The sequence below is a fragment of the Bos indicus genome, chromosome 23 (assembly GCF_029378745.1).
Source record: "Bos indicus isolate NIAB-ARS_2022 breed Sahiwal x Tharparkar chromosome 23, NIAB-ARS_B.indTharparkar_mat_pri_1.0, whole genome shotgun sequence".
NCBI classification, from domain to species: Eukaryota; Metazoa; Chordata; class Mammalia; order Artiodactyla; family Bovidae; genus Bos; species Bos indicus.
Genome location: NC_091782.1, coordinates 3,093,476 through 3,118,536, shown reverse-complemented (window position 1 = coordinate 3,118,536; position 25,061 = coordinate 3,093,476). Strand labels below are relative to the sequence as shown.

General features: G+C 37.8%; 1 pseudogene; it reads left to right on the top strand.

Annotated features, from left to right (window-relative positions):
• The first annotated feature begins 3,994 nt into the window (after nt 1-3,994).
• Nucleotides 3,995-25,061, top strand: part of LOC109576543 (EF-hand calcium-binding domain-containing protein 14-like) — a 156,213-nt pseudogene continuing 135,146 nt past the window's right edge.

Genomic DNA, 25,061 nt, shown 5'->3' with positions numbered 1-25,061 from the left:
AGGTCTTGGATACAGGAAGGCCTTCATGGGAGTTCTCACTAATTAATATTCCATTTGGTCAAGAATTCTCTGGTTGTCTAGCGTCCTGGACTCAGCGCTCCCCCTCCAGAGGTTCAGGCCAGATTTTTGATTAGAGAACCAATTTCCCACAAACTGTCCATTGATAATAAAGGAGATTTAAACAAACACATAAACAAACAGAAAACCCCTCAAAACAAAAAATAAGCCCAAGACAAATGGTAAATGCAAAATGCAGACAAATAGAAGTGAAAACAAAGAATCAGATCAGATCAGATAAGATCAGTCGCTCAGTCCTGTCTGACTCTTTGCGACCCCATGAATGGTAGCACACCAGGCCTCCCTGTCCATCACCAACTCCCGGAGTTCACTGAGACCCATGTCCATCGAGTCAGTGATGCCATCCAGCCATCTCATCCTCTGTTGTCCCCTTCTCCTCCTGCCCCCAATCCCTCCCAGCATCAGAGTCTTTTCCAATGAATCAACTCTTCGCATGAGGTGGCCAAAGTACTGGGGTTTCAGCTTTAGCATCATTCCTTCCAAAGAAATCCCAGGGCTGATCTCCTTCAGAATGGACTGGTTGGATCTCCTTGCAGTCCAAGGGACTCTCAAGAGTCTTCTCCAACATAACAGTTCAAAAGCATCAATTCTTCGGCGCTCAGTCTTCTTCACAGTCAAACTCTCACATCCATACATGACCACTGGAAAAACCATCGCCTTGACTAGACGAACCTTTGTTGGCAAAGTAATGTCTCTGCTTTTGAATATGCTATCTAGATTGGTCATAACTTTCCTTCCAAGGAGTAAGTGTCTTTTAATTTCATGGCTGCAGTCACCATCTCTAGTGGTTTTGGAGCCCAGAAAAATAAAGTCTGACACTATTTCCACTGTTTCCCCATCTATTTCCTATGAAGTGGTGGGACCAGATGCCATGATCTTCATTTTCTGAATGTTGAGCTTTAAGCCCATTTTTTCACTCTCCTCTTTCACTTTCATCAAGAGGCTTTTGAGTTCCTCTTCACTTTCTGCCATAAGGGTGGTGTCATCTGCATATCTGAGGTTATTGATATTTGTCCCAGCAATCTTGATTCCAGCTTGTGCTTCTTCCAGTCCAGCATTTCTCATGATGTACTCTGCATATCAGTTAAATAAGCAGGGTGACAATATTCAGCCTCGATGTACTCCTTTTCCTATTTGGAATCAGTCTGTTGTTCCAAGTCCAGTTCTAACAGTTGCTTCCTGACCTGCATACAAATTTCTCAAGAGGCAGATCAGGTGGTCTGGTATTCCCATCTCTTTCAGAATTTTCAACAGTTTATTGTGATCCACACAGTCAAAGGCTTTGGCATGGTCAATAAAGCAGAAATAGATGTTTTCATGGAACTCTCTTGCTTTTTATATGATCCAGCAGATGTTGGGAATTTGGTCCCTGGTTCCTCTGCCTTTTCTAAAACCAGCTTGAACATCAGGAATTTCACGGTTCACATATTGCTGAAGCCTGGCTTGGAGAATTATGAGCATTACTTTACTAGCGTGTGAGATGAGTGCAATTGTGCTGTAGTTTGAGCATTCTTTGGCATTGCCTTTCTTTGGGATTAGAAGGAAAACTGACCTTTTCCAATCCTGTGGCCACTGCTGAGTTTTCCAAATTTGCTGGCATATTGAGTGCAGCACTTTCACAGCATTATCTTTCAGGATTTGGAATAGCTCAACTGGAATTCCATCACCTCCACTATCTTTGTTCGTAGTGATGCTTTTTAAGGCCCACTAGACTTCACATTCCAGGATATCTGGCTCTAGGTCAGTGATCACACCATCATGATTACCTGGGTCATGAAGATCTTTTTTTGTACAGTTCTTCTGTGTATTCTTGCCGTTTCTTCTTAATATCTTCTGCTTCTGTTACGTCCATGCCATTTCTTTCCTTTATCGAGCTCATCTTTGCACGAAATATTCCTTTGGTATCTCTGATTTTCTTGAAGAGATCCCTAGTCTTTCCCATTCTGTTGTTTTCCTCTATTTCTTTGCATTGATCGCTGAAGGCTTTCTTATCTCTTCATGCTATTCTTTGGAACTCTGCATTCAGATGCTTATATCTTTCCTTTTCTCCTTTGCTTTTCACTTCTCTTCTTTTCACAGATATTTGTAGGGCCTCCCCAGACGGCCATTTTGCTTTTTTGCATTTCTTTTCTTTGGGAATGGTCTTGATCCCTGTATCCTGTACAATGTCAGGAACCTCATTCCATAGTTCATCAGGCACTCTATCTATCAGATCTAGGCCCTTAAATCTATTTCTCACTTCCACTGTATAATCATAAGGGATTTGATTTAGGTCATACCTGAATGGTCTAGTGGTTTTCCCTACTTTCTTCAATTTAAGTCTGAATTTGACAATAAGGAGTTCATGGTCTGAGCCACAGTCAGCTCCAGGTCTTGTTTTTGCTGACTATATAGAACTTCTCCATCTTTGGCTGTAAAGAATATAATCAATCTGATTTCTGTGTTGACCATCTGATGATGTCCATGTATAGAGTCTTCTCTTGTGTTGTTGGAAGAGGGTGTTTGTTATGACCAGTGCATTTTCTTGGCAAAACTCTATTAGTCTTTGCCCTGCTTCATTCCATAGTCCAAGGCCAAATTTGCCTGTTACTCCAGGTGTTTCTTGACTTCCTACTTTTGCATTCCAGTCCCCTATAATGAAAAGGACATCTTTTTTGGGTGTTAGTTCTAAAAGGTCTTGTAGGTCTTCATAGAACCGTTCAACTTCAGCTTCTTCAGCATTACTGGTTGAAGCATAGCCTTGGATTACTGTGATATTGAATGGTTTGCCTTGGAAATGAACAGAGATCATTCTGTCATTTTTGAGATTGCATCCAAGTACTGCATTTTGGACTCTTTTGTTGACCATGATGGCCACTCCATTTCTTCTGAGGGATTCCTGCCTGCAGTAGTAGATATAATGGTCATCTGAGTTAAATTCACCCATTCCAGTCCATTTCAGTTCCCTGATTCCTAGAATGTTGACATTCACTCTTGCCATCTCTTGTTTGACCACTTCCAATTTGCCTTGATTCATGGACCTGACATTCCAGGTCCTATGCAATATTGCGGTTTACAGCATCGGACCTTGCTTCTATCACCAGTCACATCCACAGCTGGGTATCCCTTTTGCTTTGGCTCCATCTCTTCATTCTTTCTGGACTTATTTCTCCACTGATCTCCAGTAGCATATTGGGCACCTACTGACCTGGGGAGTTTCTCTTTTAGTATCCTATCATTTTTCCTTTTCATACTGTTCATGCGGTTCTCAAGGCAAGAATACTGAAGTGGTTTGCCATTCCCTTCTCCAGTGGACCACATTCTGTCAAATCTCTCCACCATGACCCGTCTGTCTTGGGTTGCCCCACAGGCATGGCTTAATTTCATTGAGTTAGATAAGGCTGTGGCCCTAGTGTGATTAGATTGACTAGTTTTCTGTGAGTATAGTTTCAGTGTGTTTGCCCTCTGATGCCCTCTTGCAACACCTACTCTTACTTGGGTTTCTGTTACCTTGGGCATTGGGTATCTTTTCACGGCTGCTCCAGCAAAGCGTAGCCATTGCTCCTTACCTTGGACGAGGGGTATCTCCTCACCACTGCCCTTCCTGACCTTCAGTGTGGGATAGCTCCTCTAGGCCCTCCTGTGCACGCACAGCCATGGCTCCCGGTAACTCCTCTCGTCCCCACCCCTGGCCTTGGGCATGGGTTGCTCCTCCTGGCCGTCGCCCCTGGCCTCGGGCTTAGGGGCGTGGGGTAGCTCCTCCCGGCTGCCACCCCTGACCTCGGACACTGGGTATCTCCTCTCGGCTGCCCCCCCCCCGACCTTGGACGTGGGGTAGCTTCTCTCTGCCGTTCCTGCGCCGTCGCAGCCTGGTACTCTTGGCTGCTGCCCCGACTCCGGACCTGGGGTAACGCCTCTTGGCTGCCGCCCTTCCGGCATGGGGTCCTCCCGGCTTCTGCCCCTGACCTCGGACGTGGGGTGGCTCCTCTCGGCCGCGCTATGGCATGCCTGTCGCAGCTGCCTGCGCGCACACAAAACAGAAAACAAGACCAAAACAGAAAACAAGACCAAAACAGATTGCCAACTGAAGAATCGAGCAAAGAAAACAAAACAAACTAGCAAACATGGTAAGAAGAAAGAAAGAAAAAATAGAAAAGCAAACGTAAATAGAAGTGTTTAAAATATTTTGTATATTAAAGAATAACTACAGCAAAAATAACCAAAAAAAAAAAAAAACAAAAAAACAAAGCAAGCACAGAACATCATAAAGCCAATGAGATGTAGAAGTATAATAAAGGGAATAAAAAGTGTAATAAAAAAAGAGAGAAAGATTTCAAAAGCGTGAATAGAGATAATAAGATAGTAATAATAAAATAATAACTACAGCAGCAGAAAAAAAAAAGAAGAAAAAATCCAGAACCAAATACAGAATGAGTCAAATATAAGAATAATAATAAAAGTTTTTCTCAGGTATTGCTTGTCAGCATTCTTTCCTCCACTGTGAGCCACAGCACACCTCTGCCCCCCTCTGAGGCCCTCCAATACTGAGGGTTATGCTGGTCTCTGGACCTCCTGTGGGGACAGTTCAGACACTAATCTGGCCCTACTCCTGACTGCACTTGCCTCCAATGTTCGCAGTTGCCAAAACTAGGGCATTTTCTTTTGTGAGAACACTCATTATCCTTTTATATATTCCATAGACACAGAGTCTACGTAGTTGATCATGTTGACTTAATCTCCAGCTTGTACAGCTGTGGAAAGGTTTTAAATTGTCTTCCTTACCCTCCATCCATGGAACTCAATTGCAGTTTTATCCCCACCTGTTTGTGGGTCATCCACAGAAGTTTGCTCCTGAGGTTGCCTTGGAGGACTTGGGTCTGCCACAATGAGAACATGTGTGGAGGTGGCATGGATCACATAGACCCTGGTGGCATGAGGTGGACAGGGAAACCAGAGGCCTTGGGCACAGGAAATATGGTATTATTAGGACTCTTTCTAGTCTCTGACAGCTCTGGCCCAGTGAAGACTGAGTGTGGATGTGGTGTGGCTGGATTGTGGGGAGTCTGGTGGTGTTAGGTATGCAGGAAAGACAGCAGTCATGGGTACAGGAGATATGACACTATTAGAATTTTTTTCTAGCCTCTGGCAGCTGGTGTTCAAAGGGCTTGCCTGACTAGTCCTTCTCTGTTGCTCGGTGCACTTAAAGGACCACCTTCTCTGGGGTTTTCTCTATTGGTCAGTTGCTGATGCTGGTGTGTGGGGAGAGAAAGTCTACAGAGATGGTTCCACCTCCTGTGCAGGACTCAGCAATAGTGCCCTGCCTGCATGGCTGCCTTTCTTTACCTCCAAAGGCATTCCCCACCATATTCTCCTCCCTCCTGTTCCCTTGTACCACCTCCTTGCAGCCAACAGCAGTCCTTACCTTGAAATTGCTCTCCTGTCCCTACGCTCCAGCTCCCAGTCACTGCACATTCTGATGAACTTGTCTGGGGTACATGGGGCCATAGCACAGATTGTACGGTTCTCATTCCATTAATTCATGCTTCACTCTCTGACAGCCTCAAATGCTTCCCTTTTGTCCCAACAGATTGCCCTGATGTGAGGCTTTCACCCCTGCTTCAGCTTCTTCACCCCTGGGTGCAGGTCCATTCTCAATCACTATCTTCCTCTTTTTCCCTTGCTTCCTTTATCTTACCAACTTTTGCATGAATCTATATATTATTTTCTGGAGGTCAGGGACTCCTGCCAGCTCTCAGGTGGTATTCTCTAAGATTTTCTCCATTGGAAGATTTATTCCTGATGCATCCACCGAGAGAGATGTACTCAACTCCCACTTACTCCTTTGCCATTTTTGGTTATTTATTTTAAATGTAGTAGCCTATACATGTCAATCTAAAATGCCCATTGTTTTTATTTCATATAAATTAAATCTATACATAAGTAATACAGGGATCCAGGTTTCTTCTACTGTTCCTTTAATACTCTTAGCTTGTTACTCTTCATTCTAACATTAAATTATTTTAAACCTAGGTTTCCTGACCTAGCATTTCAGTAGTAAAAAGAGAACTTTAAAAGTATTTAGAGAGCAGAAAATATGTTCAATTAAAAAAGAAAAACTGAGACTTCCCTGGTGGTCCAGTGGTTAGGAATTCACCTTGCAATTCCTAGGGGACATGAGTTTGATCAATGGTTAGGGAACTGAAATTTCACATGCTGCAAAACAACTAAACTCGATTGCTGCATGATGCAATAAAAATCCCACACTCCATAACTAAGACCCAATGTAGTCAAAGTAAATAAATGAATGAATGATAAATGCATATAAAAAAGGAAAAAAAAAACCTAGCATAAGGAAAAAAGAATTTGGGAACAGTATCTCCTTTAAGTTTTCATTTTTACTGTATATATTTTGAAGTTTTAGGTGATTTCATATTTTTACCCTCAGCCATTGAATCATTCAGGAAAAAAAGTAGTTGTTATAAAGAAGTACATGAAGAAAACATATGATTGGGAAATAAAAAATATTGAGACTAAGCATGAATGGAAGCAAAAGAGTGAAATCAGATGATTGGCTAACAGAAAAATATATGGACACTTTCCAGAGACTCTTATTAGTTCATTTAACTTTTATTAGTTCATTCATTCATTCCTTTATTTTTCTACTTATAATTTTTCTCATTAATCTACTTATTTATCATTTTTATTATGAAACAACTGTATTGACAAAAGCATTAGAGTATAAGGACAAATTGTGTTTCAGTGGAAAATTATGCATTGTTTGGTGCATTATCTGTTTCTGTTTATATGGGAGTTATTTTATAACTTTTTTTTAAAGTTTTAGACAGCTACTAACAATGCAAAATAATTCTTTCCTGAAAACATACAATTCTGTACAGCAGAGAAAAAATTGATTTCCATCCTCAACTGTGGACATTTGCCCATTCATTTTAATATTCTAGATTAATAATGCCTATTGTTTGGGTTCTCCTTTGAATCAGTTGTTACACATTACTAGTTTAGTCATTGCTAAGTTAAAAGTTTAGCATGTTTATTTTTATGTGTGTGATAATTATGATTTATCTATTTTTGAAATTTTTCTTTTAACAGCCCTCTTATTTTGTAAATATTTTACACAAAATTTTCTTTGGGGGGGAAAAAAGGATTTGGTTATAGTGGTTATTTCACTATAACACTATGTGAATATCATGAGAATTAGTATTTTGATTTTTTGAGATATAATTGGTATGCAACATACAGTTTACAGCATAAGATTAGATACTTGTATATATTGAAAAATGATCACCACAATAATTTAGTTAACATCTATCACCATACCTAGTTACAAATTTCTTATGATGAGACCTTTAAAATTTACTTAGTATTTCAATTCTAACCTCATACCTCACAGATGGTCTTGCATTTAGCAGTTGACAGGTTCTTGATTGTTTCAGATTTAAAGTAATAAATTAACAGTCCTTTTACTAGGAATTACCATACATATGTGGGGTTAATTGGGTTTCATGGTACAGATATTTCATACCTTGTTTCCCAAAGCCAAGACATATCTTTTAACTAAAGTTCTTTGGTTCTCACACTCTCCTATTCTTTCTATTCTCCAATGTGGCAGTAATTAACCAGCTGACAGATCCACTGAGATCCCACTGCAGAACCATCTGATTTTCCCCATTCCTCTTCCTACTGAGGTAAAATAGTATTATCCTTTCCAGTTTTCTGGAAATCTTTATCCCCTGTTATAGCTTGCTTAATATTAAAAGCAACTCTGAGAAATGTCTATATTTTCCAAAAATATCAATAACTCATATTTACATTTTAGCACAGGAATCACAGGTCCTCATTTCATAATGTTCAAGTTTGTGATGTCTATCATAATTTTATAATTATATTGGGGGAGGGAATGGGTATTTTGGTAATATCACTCCTGTGCTGATTCCATTACAAAATTAATTTTGTCATGATGTTAGTAGAATTAAAAGAAAAATGGTAAAAGAATAGGAAATATAAGAGAAAGAGGATGATAAAGATAAGGATGAGGTAGAAGAAGAGCAGGAAGAAGAGGAGGGAAGAAGGAAAGAAGGAAGAAAGAAAGGAAAGAAGAAAGAAAGGAAGGGTAGCGTAGGTGGGAGTGAGCAAAATGAAAAAAAAAAAAAAAACAACAACAACTTTTTTTTTTGCTGCTCTATGAATAAATCAAATCTTCTCATCATTTTAAATCCAGAAGGGATTCCCATTGGTGGTTTATAACCATTATCATTTTAAAAATTACTTTAAACAGGGAGACAGTATCTTTAATATCATTAAAGTTACTATAAACATAGTGTCTTAGAAAAACCTTTATCAGTTCATGATAAATATATTGACAATTCGTGACCCGCAGTCCTAATTTAAGAGCACTGTTATATTGTTTAACTTCAGAACTGCTGGGGAAAAAACAAAAGAGAGGAAGAAGCACATTCTGAATGTTGTATTACTGAGTTAGTTCATAGATGCCCGTGTATCTAACAGACTTTCATCTTACTTAATAATCCCAGTCATGTTTTCCTAAGATGTTCTGAAGGAATGCTAATTTATCTGTTAAAAGGTAGTGGATATCATTATTAACACAGAGAGATTAAAGTCTCTAGATGCAGCAACACAACACTCTGGATAAACAGAGAAGGCTAACACAATGACAGATGACTCAGCTTCTGTTGTACATGGTAACACAATCCATAACCTCTGGGTCACAGTTGGAGGTAACTTTCATGCATATGTGAATTTTCTTAATAAAACTGTTTCTCAACGTATCCCTTTAAAAACAGGTTCTTGGACTCTTTTTTGAGTACCGAGGTTCTTACTTTTGCAAAATATAGAAATTTTTATATTATTAAGGCAAATGCAGATTCAAGATGTGGGAAGAGGTCAACCAAAAAGTGAGTGTAAAAATGAAAGACTTGCTGGAGAGATATTTCAGTAAATCTGGTGGTGGAGAGAGGTTGTTTAACTTGCTCATATTTTAAAATTTCATATTTTTGTTACTAAGCAGTGTAAAGGCATTTTTTTTTAATATATAAAATTACAAAAAAAAAGGCAACCATGGAAGGACATCTAAACTAGTTCTTCAATAGTTTGGATGAAAAGTCAGCAAATCCTGACATCTTGAGCTTCCATCAATTATTTCCCAGTAACCAAGAAAATTAATGAAACTTTTAAAATAGGAGGAGAGAGGTCAAATGACTTTTTTAAGGAAGTATTTCAAATCCTAAAAGATGATGCTGTTAAAGTGATGCATTCAATAAGCCAGGAAATTTGGAAAACTCAGCAGTAACCACAGGACTGGAAAATGTCAGTTTTCATTCCAATCCCAAAGAAAGGCAATGTTAAAGAATGTTCAAATGACCACACAATTGCACTCATTTCACATGCTAGCAAGGAAATGCTCAAAATCCTTCAAGTCAGGCTTCAAGAGTTCATGAACCAAGAACTTCCAGATATACCAGCTAGATTTTGAAAAGGCAGAGGAACCAGAGATCAATTGCATAATCCTTTGGATCATAGAAAAAGCAAGGGAATTCCAGAAAAACATCTACTTCTGCTTCATTGACTATGCTAAAGCCCTTAACTGTGTGGATCACAACAAACTGTGGAACATTTTAAAGAGATGGGAATACAAAACCACCTTACTTGCCTCCTGAGAAACCTGCATGCAGGTCAAGAATTAACAGTAAGAAGTGGACATGGAATGAAGGACTGGTTCAAAATTTGTAAAAAAAAAAAAAGTCCATCAAGGTTGTCTATTTTCACCCTGCTTGTTTAACTTGTATGTAGGGTTGTTCAGTCACCAAGTCATGTCCTACTCTTTGTGATCCCATGGACTGCAACATGCCAGGCTTCCCTGTCCCTCACTAGCTCCTGGAGTTTGCCCAAGTTTATCTCCATTGCATCCGTGATGCCATCCAACCATCTCATCTTCTGTTGCCATCTTCTCTTTCTGCCTTCAATCTTTCCCAGCATCAATGTCCTTTCCAATGAATTGGCTGTTTGCATCAGTTGGCCAAAATATTGGCGCTTCAACATCAGTCCTTCCAATGAGCATTTAGGATTGATTTCCTTTAAGATTGACTAGTTTGATCTACTTTCAGTCTAAGGGACTCTCAAGTGTCTTCTCCAGCAACACAGTACAGAGTACATCATGTGAAATGCCAGGTTGGGTGAAGCACAAACTGGAATCAAGATTGCCAGGAGAAATTTCAATAATCTCAGATATGCAGATGAGGTTTCTGCCACCCTAATGGCAGAAAACAAAGAGGAACTAAAGAGCTTCTTAATGAGAGTGAAAGAAGAGCGTGCAAAAAGCTGGCTTAAAACTCAACATTCAGGATGGGGAACGCATGTATACCTGTGGCAGATTCATTTTGATATATGGCAAAACCAATACAATATTGTAAAGTTAAAAAATAAAATAAAAATTAAAAAAGAATAAAAAAATAAAAAAAGATTAAAAAAAACCACGCAGCTGTACTAGTGATAAATACTTTGCTTTGAGATGATTGAGAGGAATTGAAAAAAATTCTGTGAACTATGAGAATAAACAAAAACAAGTATATCAAAATTAATATATTGATGCTATTTTATATGAAATGTGATTTTAAATATGCATGTGTAACAAAATAATACATTAAAGATTTAAAGAAACAAATAAAATAAAAAGCTAAAACAGAAGAAAAAAAAAAAAACAACTCAACATTCAAAAAACTAAGATCATGGCATCCAGTCCCATCACTTCATGGCAAATAAATGGGGAAACAATGCAAACAGTGACAGACTTTATTTTCTTGGGCCCCAAAATCACTGTAGATCATGACTGCAGCCATGAAATTAAAAGATGCTGCCTCCTTGGAAGAAATGCTGTGACAAACCTAGACAGCATATTAAAAAGCAGAGACATCACTTTGCCAATTAAGGTCTGTATAGTCAGAGCTATGGTTTTTCCAGTAGTCATGTATGGATGTGTTTGTTGGATCATAAAGAAGGCTGAGAGCCAAAGAATTGTTGCTTTTGAACTGTGGTACTGTAGAAGACTCTTGAGAGTCCTTTCAGCAACAAGGAAATCAAAGCAGTCATTCCTAAAGGAAATCACTCCAGAGTATTCATTGGAAGGACAGAACTGAAACTCCAAAACCTTGGCCACTTGATGCAGTGAGCTGGCTCATTGGAAAAGATCCTGAAAAAAGACTGGGAAAGATTGAGGGCAAGAGGAGAAAAGGGTGACAGAGTATGAGATGGTTGGATGGCACCATTGACACAATGAATATGAATTTGAGCAAGCTCCAGGTGATGGTGAAGGACAGGGAAGCCTCGTTGCTTCAGACCATAGGTTCTCAAAGAGTCAGACGTGATTCAGTGACTGAACAAGAACCATTTTTAAGAAAATGGCATTATGCCACAACTCGTAGAAGTAGTAATCTGAAAGACTATTTTGGAAGGATTGATACTTTCCAATTTAGTTGACTGACAATATACTATATTCATTTTTGGTTAATTTCTGTGCCTGGTCCTAGAACAGAAAGACAGGAAAATTTAAAGGCCTAACACAGTAGAGATAGACTATTCCCTGGTAGTTCAGCAACAAAGAATCTGCCTAAAATGCAAGAGACTCTCAGGTTCAGTCTCTGGGTGAGGTAGATCCCCTGGAGAAGGGCATGGCAACCCACTTTAATGTTCTCTTGCCTGGAGAATCCCATGGACAGAGGAGCCTGGCAGTCTACAATCCATAGGGTTGCAAAGAGTTGGACAGGACTGATGCAACTGAACTAAAGCAAAGATAGTAGCCTAGGAAACTATTTGGGAACAGGAATTTTGTTGATAGTAAACTACATGAACTATAATTCACCTACATACACTGAAACCTTGTGTTTAAGATGAAGACATTATATATATAAATATTTATAATTTACATTTGTCATAGTATTATAAATGAAGTGGACATGATAATTTTATTATGTATGAAATATGTTGTATTTCAAAGAAATCAAACACTGTTTCACTGCTAAAGACAGGCATTATTTTGCTAATATGTGAAAATCACTAATGTAATTACATTCATGCATTATTAGGATCCATAAACATAATATACTTCTTTGCTGAGGCAATTAAATCAAACTTCATGAATAAGAAATTTGGTAATGTAATAAACTGATCTTCTGGGAGATGCTGATTTTTCCTTGTATGCTTTATGGCTTCAATCTGTGTCTCAGGAATGTTTTCATATCCCTCCTGAGATAGAGTAGAATGCCAATGAGAAGAATTAAAAAGCAAGAAAACATGACCTATTATATTGGCCCTGTGTTTTGCATTTGGTGGTTGGCTATATTGGGGCACTATTATACAGTTTTGACACTTTTCTGCATTTACATATTTATTTTGTACTTCAGGATATGTGGAGATCAAGTTATGAACCCTATAATTTAATGTTGATATTATCAGTTACAAAAGTGTTTAACAGATGTTTTCTTTAATCACTCTCTTAGCTTTGCTAATGCAGGCAATTATAATAATAGCTTCATCAAATGTTGACAGTACAACCATTACAGAATTGTCTTACAAAGACCTCAGAAAAGACTACCAAACAGAAAGTACCAATTAATTGTCAATTCTTTGGTTTACAATTTAAATTTACAATTTACTTTTGTATAAAATAAGAATACAAATTATGAATACATATATGAAAGACTGATGGTTTTTGTGCATCACTGGTAAATTCCAGTCACAGTAGAAATGTTATTTTGTGAGTGTTTATCCATATGTGGAACTGATGATTGCTCATAAGTCATTTATTCCCTGTAAAGGCCCATGGATGCTGAGCATCAAGACTAACCTTCTGTTTGGCTCTTATTTCTGCATACTTACTGATACCCATTGGAGAATGAAATGACACCCCACTCCAGTACTCTTGCCTGGAAAATCCCATGGATGGAGAAGCCTGGTAGGCTGTGGTCCATGGGGTTGCAAAGAGTCAGATATGACTGAGCGACCTCACTTCACTCACTTCTTTCTTTATGACAGGAGAAGGAAATGGCAATCCAATCCAGTATTCTTGCCTGGAGAATCTCATGGACAGGGGAGCCTGGTGGGTCATGGTCCATGGGGTTGCAGAGAGTTGGACATGACTGAAGTGACTGAGCACACACTAATACTGATTGAAAATCATTTCTTTATACCATCAGTTTGGATTTAATACCAGAAAATATAGATTATATATAGCCTATATGTATAGAAGTTTTATATATATATATATATATATATATATATATATATATATATAACATTTATATTTAATACAGGATTGTATATGCTTATAATATATATTATATTATACATACTATATTTATATAATGTACACTGTGAAAAGAAGAGAAGCAAAAAGCAAAGGAGAAAAGGAAAGATATAAACATTTGAATGCAGAGTTCCAAAGAATAGCAAGAAGAGATAAGAAAGCCTTCTTCAGCGAACAATGCAAAGAACTAGAGGAAAACAACAGAATGGGAAAGACTAGGGATCTCTTCAAGAAAATCAGAGATACCAAAGGAAAATTTCATGCAAAGATGGGCTCAATAAAGGACAGAAATGGTATGGACCTAACAGAAGCAGAAGACATTAAGAAGATATGGCAAGAATACACAGAAGAACTGTACAAAAAAGATCTTCACGACCCAGATAATCACAATGGTGTGATCACTGACCTAGAATCAGACATCCTGGAATGTGAAGTCAAGTGGGCCTTAGAAAACATCACTACGAACAAAGCTAGTGGAGGTGATGGAATTCCAGTTGAGCTATTCCAAATCCTGAAAGATGATACTGTGAAAGTGCTGCACTCAATATGCCAGCAAATTTGGAAAACTCAGCAGTGGCCACAGGACTGGAAAAGGTCAGTTTTCATTCCAATCCCAAAGAAAGGCAATGCCAAAGAATGCTCAAACTACCGCACAATTGAACTCATGTCACATGCTAGTAAAGTAATGGTCAAAATTCTCCAAGCCAGCCTTCAGCAATACGTGAACCGTGAAATTCCTGATGTTCAAGCTGGTTTTAGAAAAGGCAGAGGAACCAGAGGTCAAATTGCCAACATCTGCTGGATCGTGGAAAAAGCAAGAGAGTTCCAGAAAACCATTAATTTCTGCTTTATTGACCATGCCAAAGCCTTTGACTGTGTGGATCACAATAAACTGTGAAATCCTGAAAGAGATGGGAATACCAGACCACCTGATCTGCCTCTTGAGAAATCTGTATGCAGGTCAGGAAGCAACAGTTAGAACTGGACATGGAACAACAGACTGGTTCCAAATAGGAAAAGGAGTACGTCAAGGCTGTATATTGTCACCCTGCTTATTTAACTTATATGCAGAGTACATCATGAGAAATGCTGGACTGGAAGAAGCACAAGCTGGAATCAAGATTGCTGGGAGAAATATCAATAACCTCAGATATGCAGATGACACCACCCTTATGGCAGAAAGTGAAGAGGAATTCAAAAGCCTCTTGATGAAAGTGAAAGAGGAGAGTGAAAAAGTTGGCTTAAAGCTCAACATTCAGAAAACGAAGATCATGGCATCTGATCCCATCAGTTCATGGGAAATAGATGGGGAAACAGAGGAAACAGTGTCAGACTTTATTTTTGGGGGCTCCAAAATCACTGCAGATGGTGATTTCAGCCATGAAATTAAAAGACACTTACTCCTTGGAAGGAAAGTTATGACCAACCTAGATAGCATATTCAAAAACAGAGACATTACTTTGCCACCAAAGATTCGTCTTGTTAATGCGATGGTTTTTCCTGTGATCATGTATGGATGTGAGAGTTGGACTGTGAAGAAAACCGAGTGCCAAAGAATTGATGCTTTTGAACTGTGGTGTTGGAGAAGACTCTTGAGAGTCCCTTGGACTGCAAGGAGATCCAACCAGTCCATTCTGAAGGAGATCAGCCCTGGGATTTCTTTGGAAGGAATGATGCTAAAGCTGAAACTCCAGTACTTTGGCCACCTCATGTGAAGAGTTGACTCATTGGAAAAGACTCTGATGCTGGGAGGGATTGGGGGCAGGAGGAGAGGGGGACGACAGAGGATGAGATGGCTGGATGGCATCACTGACTCGATGGACATGGGTCTCAGTGAACTCCGGGAGTTGGTGATGGACAGGGAGGCCTGGCGTGCTGTGATTCATGGGGTCGCAAAGAGTCAGACACGACTGAGCGACTGAACTGAACTGAAGTGAAAGTTGTTATAAAAATACGAATGTATTTGTAACAGTGAAGAACATTTAAATATTGGTTGGATAGTTGATGATAATAAGAAATCACCTTAACAATATTTAGGTATGATAATAGTATTGTGATATGCTTTGAAATAAGACCATCTTCTAATTGATTGTTTTTGAACATGATTTATAGATATGTAGGAATTTTAAATTCTGTTTTCTACTTTTGAAGAAATCAGATATTTTAAATTTTCCAGCAAAAGGGAAAAAAAAAAGTAGTACCCTTTATCAATAAGACAATTATCAGTCCTAAAAGACTCTAAATAATTTGCAGAGAATTTTTTAGAAATAATAAAAAGTGTAAGTTTGCTGTATAAAATATCAACATACAGAACATCACTTGTATTTCAATACAGAGACTAAAATACAGTGTAAAATTTAGGAAAGTAATTTAAATTTCATATTTTCTCCAAAACAGAAGATTTTTGAAAGATATGTAGCCTCTTGATTTAACCATAAAGCTGCATAAGAGCTTCAACACTGATTACTAGAGTCATCACACTGTGTCATAAAATTCATTATAGAAAGTGAAAAATTATCTAAAATAATGCTACTGTTCGTAAGATACTTGGCAAAAATGTCAAGTGAAGCATAGGGTTCTACTAGTCCCAGAACTATTTACTACATCAGATATTCAAACATTTATCCTTTTGGACCAAAAACCTGAACAAGAGAAAATGTCAGTTAAGTGTTTTTGCTTTTCTTATATAATATTAGTAATGTCATGGTAAGTTAACTAGTATATTATCTCTTTTATGACTTAGTTGTTTCTGGTTAAAAATGCTTTCAGTGAATCTACTCTGCATTGTAAGGTGTTATATTTTTCAGTTCTACTCTAGGATGAGGTTTTTATTTTACTTATGAGGTTAAAACCAGCAGAAGAACTATAAAATATTTCTAAAGAAACACTGACTAAAACCACATTATTTTCTTATTCTCCACATATAAATTTATATTTTAATTATGTGAAAATTGTTGGATAGTGAAGATTTAGAATAATATAGAACAAGCATGCATTTAGTACAATAATCTTTGCCACGATGACTTAGGGAACACATAATAACCTGACAGAGCATAATATTTAGCTAAAAATAATAACTAGATGCTGGAATTTGTTTTTTCAGATGATTTCTAGGTGATGCCTATACATTTTAGATTTTAATGGAGAATTATGATTTTTCACATAAGACCCACTTGATGATTGTATTAATATTTCAATTCTAACTAGTTTCTATATAACTTTCAAAAAAAGTAATTACAGTTTATTCACTAAAAAAATGATCATATAACAGGATTTGAATTATGTCTTTGAGTGATGCTTTGAAATATTTCCATTTCTTATTGGGTGAATTAAATTTATTTTCTATGGAAAAGATGATTAGAAGTAGAGAATATGCCTTTCTTGGAGTAAAACATCAAGGGCTATATAGGATTATTCTTATAATGCAAATACAAAGTATCAATAAAAACTTTATATGAATTATACACAGTCTTAAGTAATTCATAGATAGAACTATATAAACCGTGAAGAATTTGATGATGGTGACCTGCCATTTGAGAAATATTTAAAATAACAGAAATGTTCATCTCAGTGGTAAAATGTTTAGTGTGTCCTGAGTACACTGCTTACTGTTAATGGATCTGTTACTAACATTTTGAACCTGAGTTTCCTATCTTTACTGAAGGCTGTGAGAGGCATCACAGCATGCTATTATTTGTTCACATGTGCTGCTTTGAAAAGGGGAGTGCCCTGGTCGTGTGCTTTGGAACAGAAGTTTTGTCTCAGAAGTTTTTCTGACTCAGGGTATCTGTCTGTAGTACCCAGGGAGACTACATTTTTAAAGAAACTTCCATGGTGATTCCTATAGCCCTTATATTTGAGAATAATGACCATAAGGAGAACACTTTGAAATACCTCCACAGCTTTAAGGGATCTTTATGTGCAGCTAGTTTTCAAACCATAAAAGTCAGTGTCTCACAATACAGTTCAGTTCAGTTCAGTCGCTCAGTCGTGTCCGACTCTTTGTGACCACATGAATCGCAGCACACCAGGCCTCCCTGTCCATCACCAACTCCCGGAGTTCACTCAGACTCACATCCATCGAGTCAGTGATGCCATCCAGCCATCTCATCCTCTGTTGTCCCCTTCTCCTCCTGCCCCCAATCCCTCCCAACATCAGGGTTTTTTCCAATGAGTCAACTCTTCGCATAAGGTGGCCAAAGTACTGGAGTTTCAGCTTTAGCATCATTCCTTCCAAAGAAATCCCAGGGCTGATGTCCTTCAGAATGGACTGGTTGGATCTCCTTGCAGTCCAAGGGCAATAAAAGTTTTTATTCTAGCTCTGTCACTAATTAACCATATGACCTTGGGTAAATCATCTCACTTCTATAGACTTTACTTTCCTGAAACCATAGACTTAGGGATTGAGCTAGATGACTTCTGTTGAGTCTTCTGCTTTTACAATTCTATTGAAATGCAGTGTAAAGAAGCGTATGAGCTTGTCTGTGCCACGTTCAAGGTTAGAATTCCATCACACATGGAGGGGTATTCAGTTCCTATTCTCCAGTTAAAATGTTACATGCATAGACATAAGAAAGATGATGTATGTAAAGATATATTAAGAGAAACAGCACTGTCATTATTAGCACAGAACCTTCAATTATGCTGCAGCTAAGATAAATCTGAGATACAGTTCTAAAGTCCAGTTGCTTCTCCAGAAATACGGAACCTGAACTTCAGAGCAGTTATTAATAAATGATGAAAGCTCTTTTTTAAGGAGTACAGCTTGCCATGGGCTTTCTTTCCAGAGAAACTGGAGAAAAACTAACAACTGGATCTGAGAACACTGATAAAGAAGAATGTGGGAGTTTTTTTCTTTTTAAATATTTAAATGTTTGTCCTTATCTGTGAAAAAGAAATTTATGTTAAAATATCCACTTGAAATTCATCACATGTAAACAGGATGATGTAGGAATAAAAAGTTCCACATACTTTTTATTACTGTCATCTCAGAGCCTTAGATTTCACCTTACATTATAGACAGAGAAAATGCTCCGTGGAGTTACAACAGGGAATCTCAGAAACACTGAGCAGCTGCAATGATCAGAGTAGTACTTGCATTATTATCACATACTTCATAAGCAAACGTAGTTCTATACCTATTGGGAAAGATCTCTTATATAGCTGAGATCTATAACTCAGATCTCTCCTCTGGTTTCAAAGCCTGTTAAACCTTACACACACAGGGATGAGGCTCTACAGAAATAAATTTCTGTGTTAACATAAAGGATGCTTTACGTCACTCATTGCATCTTCCTACCTTTCCAGAAAAAGGCATCTAGAAATATTTCTTTGTAATTCGCTGGGGATCAACTGCACTTCCTGCTATTTCAGATATTTTTCTTTATGTGAGGGAATTAATTTTTTGCTTTTAACCTTGTAAGAGTATCTTCTGAATTCCAATGTGTTTATTCAGGTGTATGATTTTCCAGATAGTTTTTTCAGAGCTTTGGAAATATTCCACTCACAACTCTGGGCCCTGTATTTTACATTTATTTTCTTTTATTGGATATCAACCTTACTTTGTTGTAGCAAGAAGAAAAATATTGCCAAATAACTACTTGTATATTGACAGCATGGCTTCAACATAAACCACATGTACTTTACTTCCATGTTTGATTGTGAATTTTTAAATTTTCATTTAAAGAGTGTAAATCAATTAAAGTCAAGTATGTATGTCATTTAGAAGTCTTTTTCTAGCCAGAGACTTTTATCAATTGTAAAGAGGACTAAAATGAAGACAGCTCAGAACATTACTTATATTTTAAATTGTTGGTTTTTATCAAAAAGTGGAATATTGTAACATATATTTAGACATTAAGAAAAACTGAATGATGCAGACTTTTATTATTCCCTAAAAAGAATTTATTAATTAACTGCCTAACCTGATATTAATGCTCAAAATCCTTCAAGCAAGGCTTCAGTAGTACATGAATGAGAACTTCCAGATGGAAAAGTTGGATTTAGAAAAGGCAGAGATCAAATTGCCAACATCCATTGGATCATAAAAAATTCAACGGAATTCCAGAAAAATATCTACTTCTGTTTCATCGACTATGTTAAAGATTTAGATTAGGTGGATCACAACAAACTGTGGAAAATTCTGAAAGAGATGGGAATACCAGACTGCCTTAACTGTCTCCTGAGAAACCTGTATGCAGGTCAAGAATCAATAGTTAGCATCAGACATGGAACAATGGACTGGTCACAAATAGAGAAAGGATTATATCAAAGCTGTATATTGTTACCCTGCTTATTTAACTTATATGTAGGGTACATCGTAAGAAATGCCGGGCTGGATGAAGCACAAGCTGAAACCAAGATTGCCAGGAAAAATATCAATAACCTCATATATACAGATGACACCACCCTAATGGCAGACAGCTAAGAGGAACTAAAGATTCTCTTGATGAAGGTGAAAGAGGAGAGTGAACAAGCTGGCATAAATGCAGCATTCAAAAAACTAAGATTATGGCATCTGGTCCCATCACTTCATGGCAAATAGAAGGGGAGATAATGGAAACGGTGACAGATTTTTATTTTCTTGAACTCCAAAATTGCTGCAAACAATGACTGCAGCAATGAAATTAAAAGACGCTTGCTTCTTGGAAGTAAAGCTATGACAAACCCAGACAGTGTATTAAAAAGCAGAGTCATTACTTTGCTGATGAATATCTGTATAGTCAAAGCTATATTAGTCATGTAAGGATGTGAGAGTTGGACCAAAAGGAGGCTGAGCACTGAAGAATTGATGCTTTTGAGCTGTGGTGCTGGAGAAGACTCTTGAGAGCCCCTTGGATGATAAGGGATCAAACCAGTCATTCCTAAAGGAAATCAACCCTGAACATTCACTGGAAAGACTGATGCTGAAAGCGAAGCCCCAATACTTTGCCACCTGGTGCGAAAAGCTGACTCATGGAGGTAAATCCCAATGCTGAGGAAGACTGAGGGCAGGAGGAGAAGAGAGAGGCAGAGTGTGAGATAGTTTTATGGCGTCATCCACTCAAAGGACACAAATTTGAGCAAACTCTCAGAGATAATGGACAGGAAAGCCTGGCATGCTACAGTTCATCAGGTAATTAAGAGTTGCACATGACTGAATGACTGAACAATAACTACAAACCCAATATTACACTGGGTAGTACTTTCAACATGGTGTGGTGAAAGTAATCAGTTTAGTTGTCACTCAGTATTGTCCCATTTTTTTTTTTTTTTTTTTTGCTGCAGCATGCAAGGCTTCCCTGTCCAACACCAAACCCCTGAGCTTTCTCAAACTCACGTCCATCCACTTGGTGATGACATCCAGCCATCTCATCCTCTGTCATTCCCTTCTCCTCCTGCCTTCAATCTTTCCCCAGTATCAGGGTCTTTTCCATTCAGTCAGTTCTTCTCATCAGGTGGCCAAAGCATCAGTCCTTCCAATGAATATTTAGGACTGATTTCCTTTAGGATTGACCAGTATGATCTCCTTGCAGTCAAAGGGACTCTCAAGAGTCTTCTCCAACAACACAGCTCAAAAGTATTAATTTTTCAGTTTTCAGCTTTCTTTATGGTCCAACTCTCACATCCATACATGACTACTGGAAAAATCATAGCTTTGACTAGATGGACATTTGTTGGCAAAGTAATGTCTCTGCTTTTTAATACTCTGTCCAGGTTGGTCATAGTTTTTCTTCCAACGAGCGAGTGTCTTTTAATTTCATGGCTGCAGTCACCATCTACAGTGATTTTTGGAGCACCCCAAAATACAGTCTGTCACTGTTTCCACTGTTTCCCCATCTATTTGCCATGAAGTGATGGGACCAGATGCCATGACCTTAATTTTCTGAATGTTGAGTTTTAGCCAGTTTTTCCACTCTTCTCTTTGCTTGCAACAAGAGTCTCTTTAATTCTTCTTCACTTTTTGCCATAAGGGTGGTGTCATCTGCATATCTGAGGTTATTGATATTTCCCCTGACAATCCTGATTCTGGCTTGTGCTTCATCCAGCCTGGCATTCCATATAATGTACACTGCATATAAGTTAAATAAGCAGGGTGACAATATACAGCCTTGGCATACTCTTTTTCCAATTTGGATCCAATTCATTGTTCCAGGTGTGGTTCTAGCTGTTGCTTCTTGACATACAAACAGGTTTTTCAAGAGGCAGATAAGGTGGTCTGGTATTCCCATCTCTTTCAGAATTTTCCACAGTTTGTGGTGATCCACACAGTCAAAGACTTTGGCAGAGTCAATAAAGCAGAAGTAGATGCTTTTATGGAAGTCTCTTGTTTTTTTGATCATCCAGTCGATGTTGGCAATTTAATCTCTGGTTCTTCTGTCTTTTCTAAATGCAGCTTGAACATCTAGAAATTCTTGGTTCACATACTTTTAAAGACTCACTTGGAGAATTTTGAGCATTACTTTGCTAGTGTGTGTAATGAATGCAATTGTGTGGTAATCTGAGCATTCTTTGGCATTGTTGCAATTGGAATGAAAACTGACCTTTTCCAGTCCTGTGGCCACTGCTGAGTTTTCCAAATTTGCTGGCATATTAAGTACAGCACTTTCACAGCATCATCTTTTAGGATTTGAAACAGCTCAACTGGAATTGCATCACCTCCTCTAGCTTTGTTCGTAGTGATGCTTCCTGAGGCCCACTTGACTTCGCACTCCAGGATTTCTGGCTCTCTGTGGGTGATCACACTATCATGGTTGTCCGAGTCATTGAGATCTTTTTCGTATAGTTCTTCTGTGTATTCTTGCCACCTCTTCTTAATATCTTCTGCTTCTTTTAGGTCCATAGCATTTCTGTCCCTTATTGTGCCCATCTTTGCATTAAATGTTCCCTTTATATTTGCTTGTTATTCCCTTGGTACTATTTGCTGTGTGAGTGTTCTTAATGTTACTTCTCTCTTTGGGTCTCATTTACTCAATTGTTAAGTGGAACTAAGAATATCTCCTCCAGTAAGGTTGTACTGAGACCACCATGACAAATAGCTTTAAAATTTGTTTTATATTTTGAAGCAGAAATAAAAAATTCTCCAGAAGTGCTTGCCCTATTTATAGGCTTATATTTTCAAAAAAAAAATATAAAAAGAAGAGAGAAAAAGGAACTTAGGGATGGAAGGAGGAAGGAAGGGAGGGAGAAAGAAAGGAAGGTAGGGATGAAACGGAAGAAAGTAAGTTAATAGTATCTGGACCAGGAACTTCTACTGAACATTGGCCCTGAGATCAGAAGTTTCTGCCATGTCCAAATAAGGCTTCACACTTATTAGTTATTTATAAAATGTTTTATTTGAATTGATTTATCTATATTATGTCCATAATAGAAAAATAGATATATAATTTTGATGTGTTACATATCACCTAGCATTGTAGGGAAACAATAGTTCTTATGGGAGTGAGGAAATCTTCTGAGAAAAGATTATGCTTCAGAAATTCTTAAAATTGCACAAAAAAAATCCACAAATGTACATATAATTTAATAAATAAACAGTACGAAAACAATACAGAAGTGGTAAGAAGCAATTTGTCAAATTTATCAAATTTTTTCCACTCCATGAGCATTCCAGGCAAAATTGATATTAAAATTGAATATAAAATTCATTTTGAATTGAGAAAACAATCATTATCATAAACCTTAGAAGAGGAAGATGTTCTTTTTACACAGGGTAAAAGTAAAATGAGTGTAATTTAAAATGTGTCTCTCTAAATTAAAATGGACAGAAGCATTAGATATTTTGTATCAGATATATCATTTTAAGACTATATTTGAAATATATTCAAAATTTATTTTTGAATATTAGAAATATTATTATTAGATTCTTGTCATTGAAACCAAACAGTGTTTTTGAAATAAACTTGCTGTCATTTTGTGAGAAAACATGAATGAATGCACTGTTTTTCCAGTTAATTTAAAATTTTCTCTAGATATCATCAGGGCTTCCCTGGTGGCTCAGAGGTTAAAGCGTCTGCCTGCAATGCAGGAGACCTGGGTTCGATTCCTGGGTCGGGAAGATCCCCTGGAGAAGGACATGGCAACCCACTCCAGTATTCTTGTCTGCAGAATCCCCTGGATGGAGGAGTCTGGTGGGCTACAGTCCATGGGGTCGCAAAGAGTCGGACACGACTGAGCGACTTCGCTTCACTCAATATCATGCTTTCTCTTTCATACACAAACATCCTCCCACCCCCACCCCCACACACACACATACACACAGAGGTTCATTTATCATTTTATATACAATAATTACATTACAAGATTAATAAAATAAAAGTTAACTACACTTCTCCCCACAATTCTTAAATTACTCAAACAATTGCTTTGGTAGAGAAAAACACTCTGTGTAACATATGTAAGCAGAGCATTGCATTTTTTAATATCCTCATTACTTATTTTTTCTCATCAATTTCCCAGGATATTTGATTCACTAACCATACTTTCCAGAAAAATTTACATTGCCTTAAAGATTTTTCCAGAAAAATGTTTGATCTCCAAATTTGAATGCAAGTATTTAACACAAAAGATGAATTATTGCCCTATAAATATTAAAAATACATTTGAACAAATCATCTACCTTTATTATTGTAAGATTCTGATATCTAATTATTATGTGTGTGTCTGTGTGCTTAGTCACTCAGTCGTGTTCTACTCTTTTATACACATGAACCATTTATTTTGCAGCTGGAATTTTGTACCTCTTAACCTCCCTCACCTAGTTTTCTCCCCACCCCCCCACCTCTGGCTTGCTTTTTCTCTTTACCTATAACTAAGTTTCTGTTTTGCTATGTCTCTTCACTTGATTTTTTTTTTTAAATTCCACATTTGAGTGAAATCATACAGTATTTTTCTTCACTGTCTGATTTATTTAGTTAGAATAATATCCTCCACATCCATCCTTGTTGTTGCAAATGTCAAGATTTCATTTTTGGCTAAGTAGTTCTGGATTATGTGTGTATGTACATATATGTCTGCTGTGTGCTATGTTGCTTCAGTCATATCTGACTCTTTGTGATCCCATGGACTATAGCCCACCAGACTCCTCTGTCCATGAGGTTCTCCTGACAAGAATATTGGAGTGGGTTGCCATTTCCTTCTCCAGGGGATCTTCTCAACCCAGGGACCTATCCTTTTTCTCTTCCATCTTCTGAATTGGCAGGCGGGTTCTTTCTTTATTAGTGCTATTTAGTGTCTATATACATACATATATATATATATATATATATATATATATACACGTGCACACATATATGTATGTATGTGTGTGTATATATATATATGGAGAAGGCAATGGCACCCCACTCCAGTACTCTTGCTTGGAAAATCCCATGGATGGAGGAGCCTGGAAGGCTGCAGTCCATGGGGTCGCTAAGAGTCGGACACGACTGAACGACTTCACTTTCTCTTTTCACTTTTATACATTGGAGAAGGAAATGGCAACCCACTCCAGTGTTCTTGCCTGGAGAATCCCAGGGACAGGGGAGCCTGGTGGGCTGCCGTCTATGGGGTCGCACAGAGTCGGACACGACTGAAGTGACTTAGCATAGCATAGCATATATATATACCACAACCTTTTAATTTATTCATCTGTTCATGGACATTATGGTTGTTTCCATATCTTGGTTATTGCAGATAATGCTGCAGTGAACAT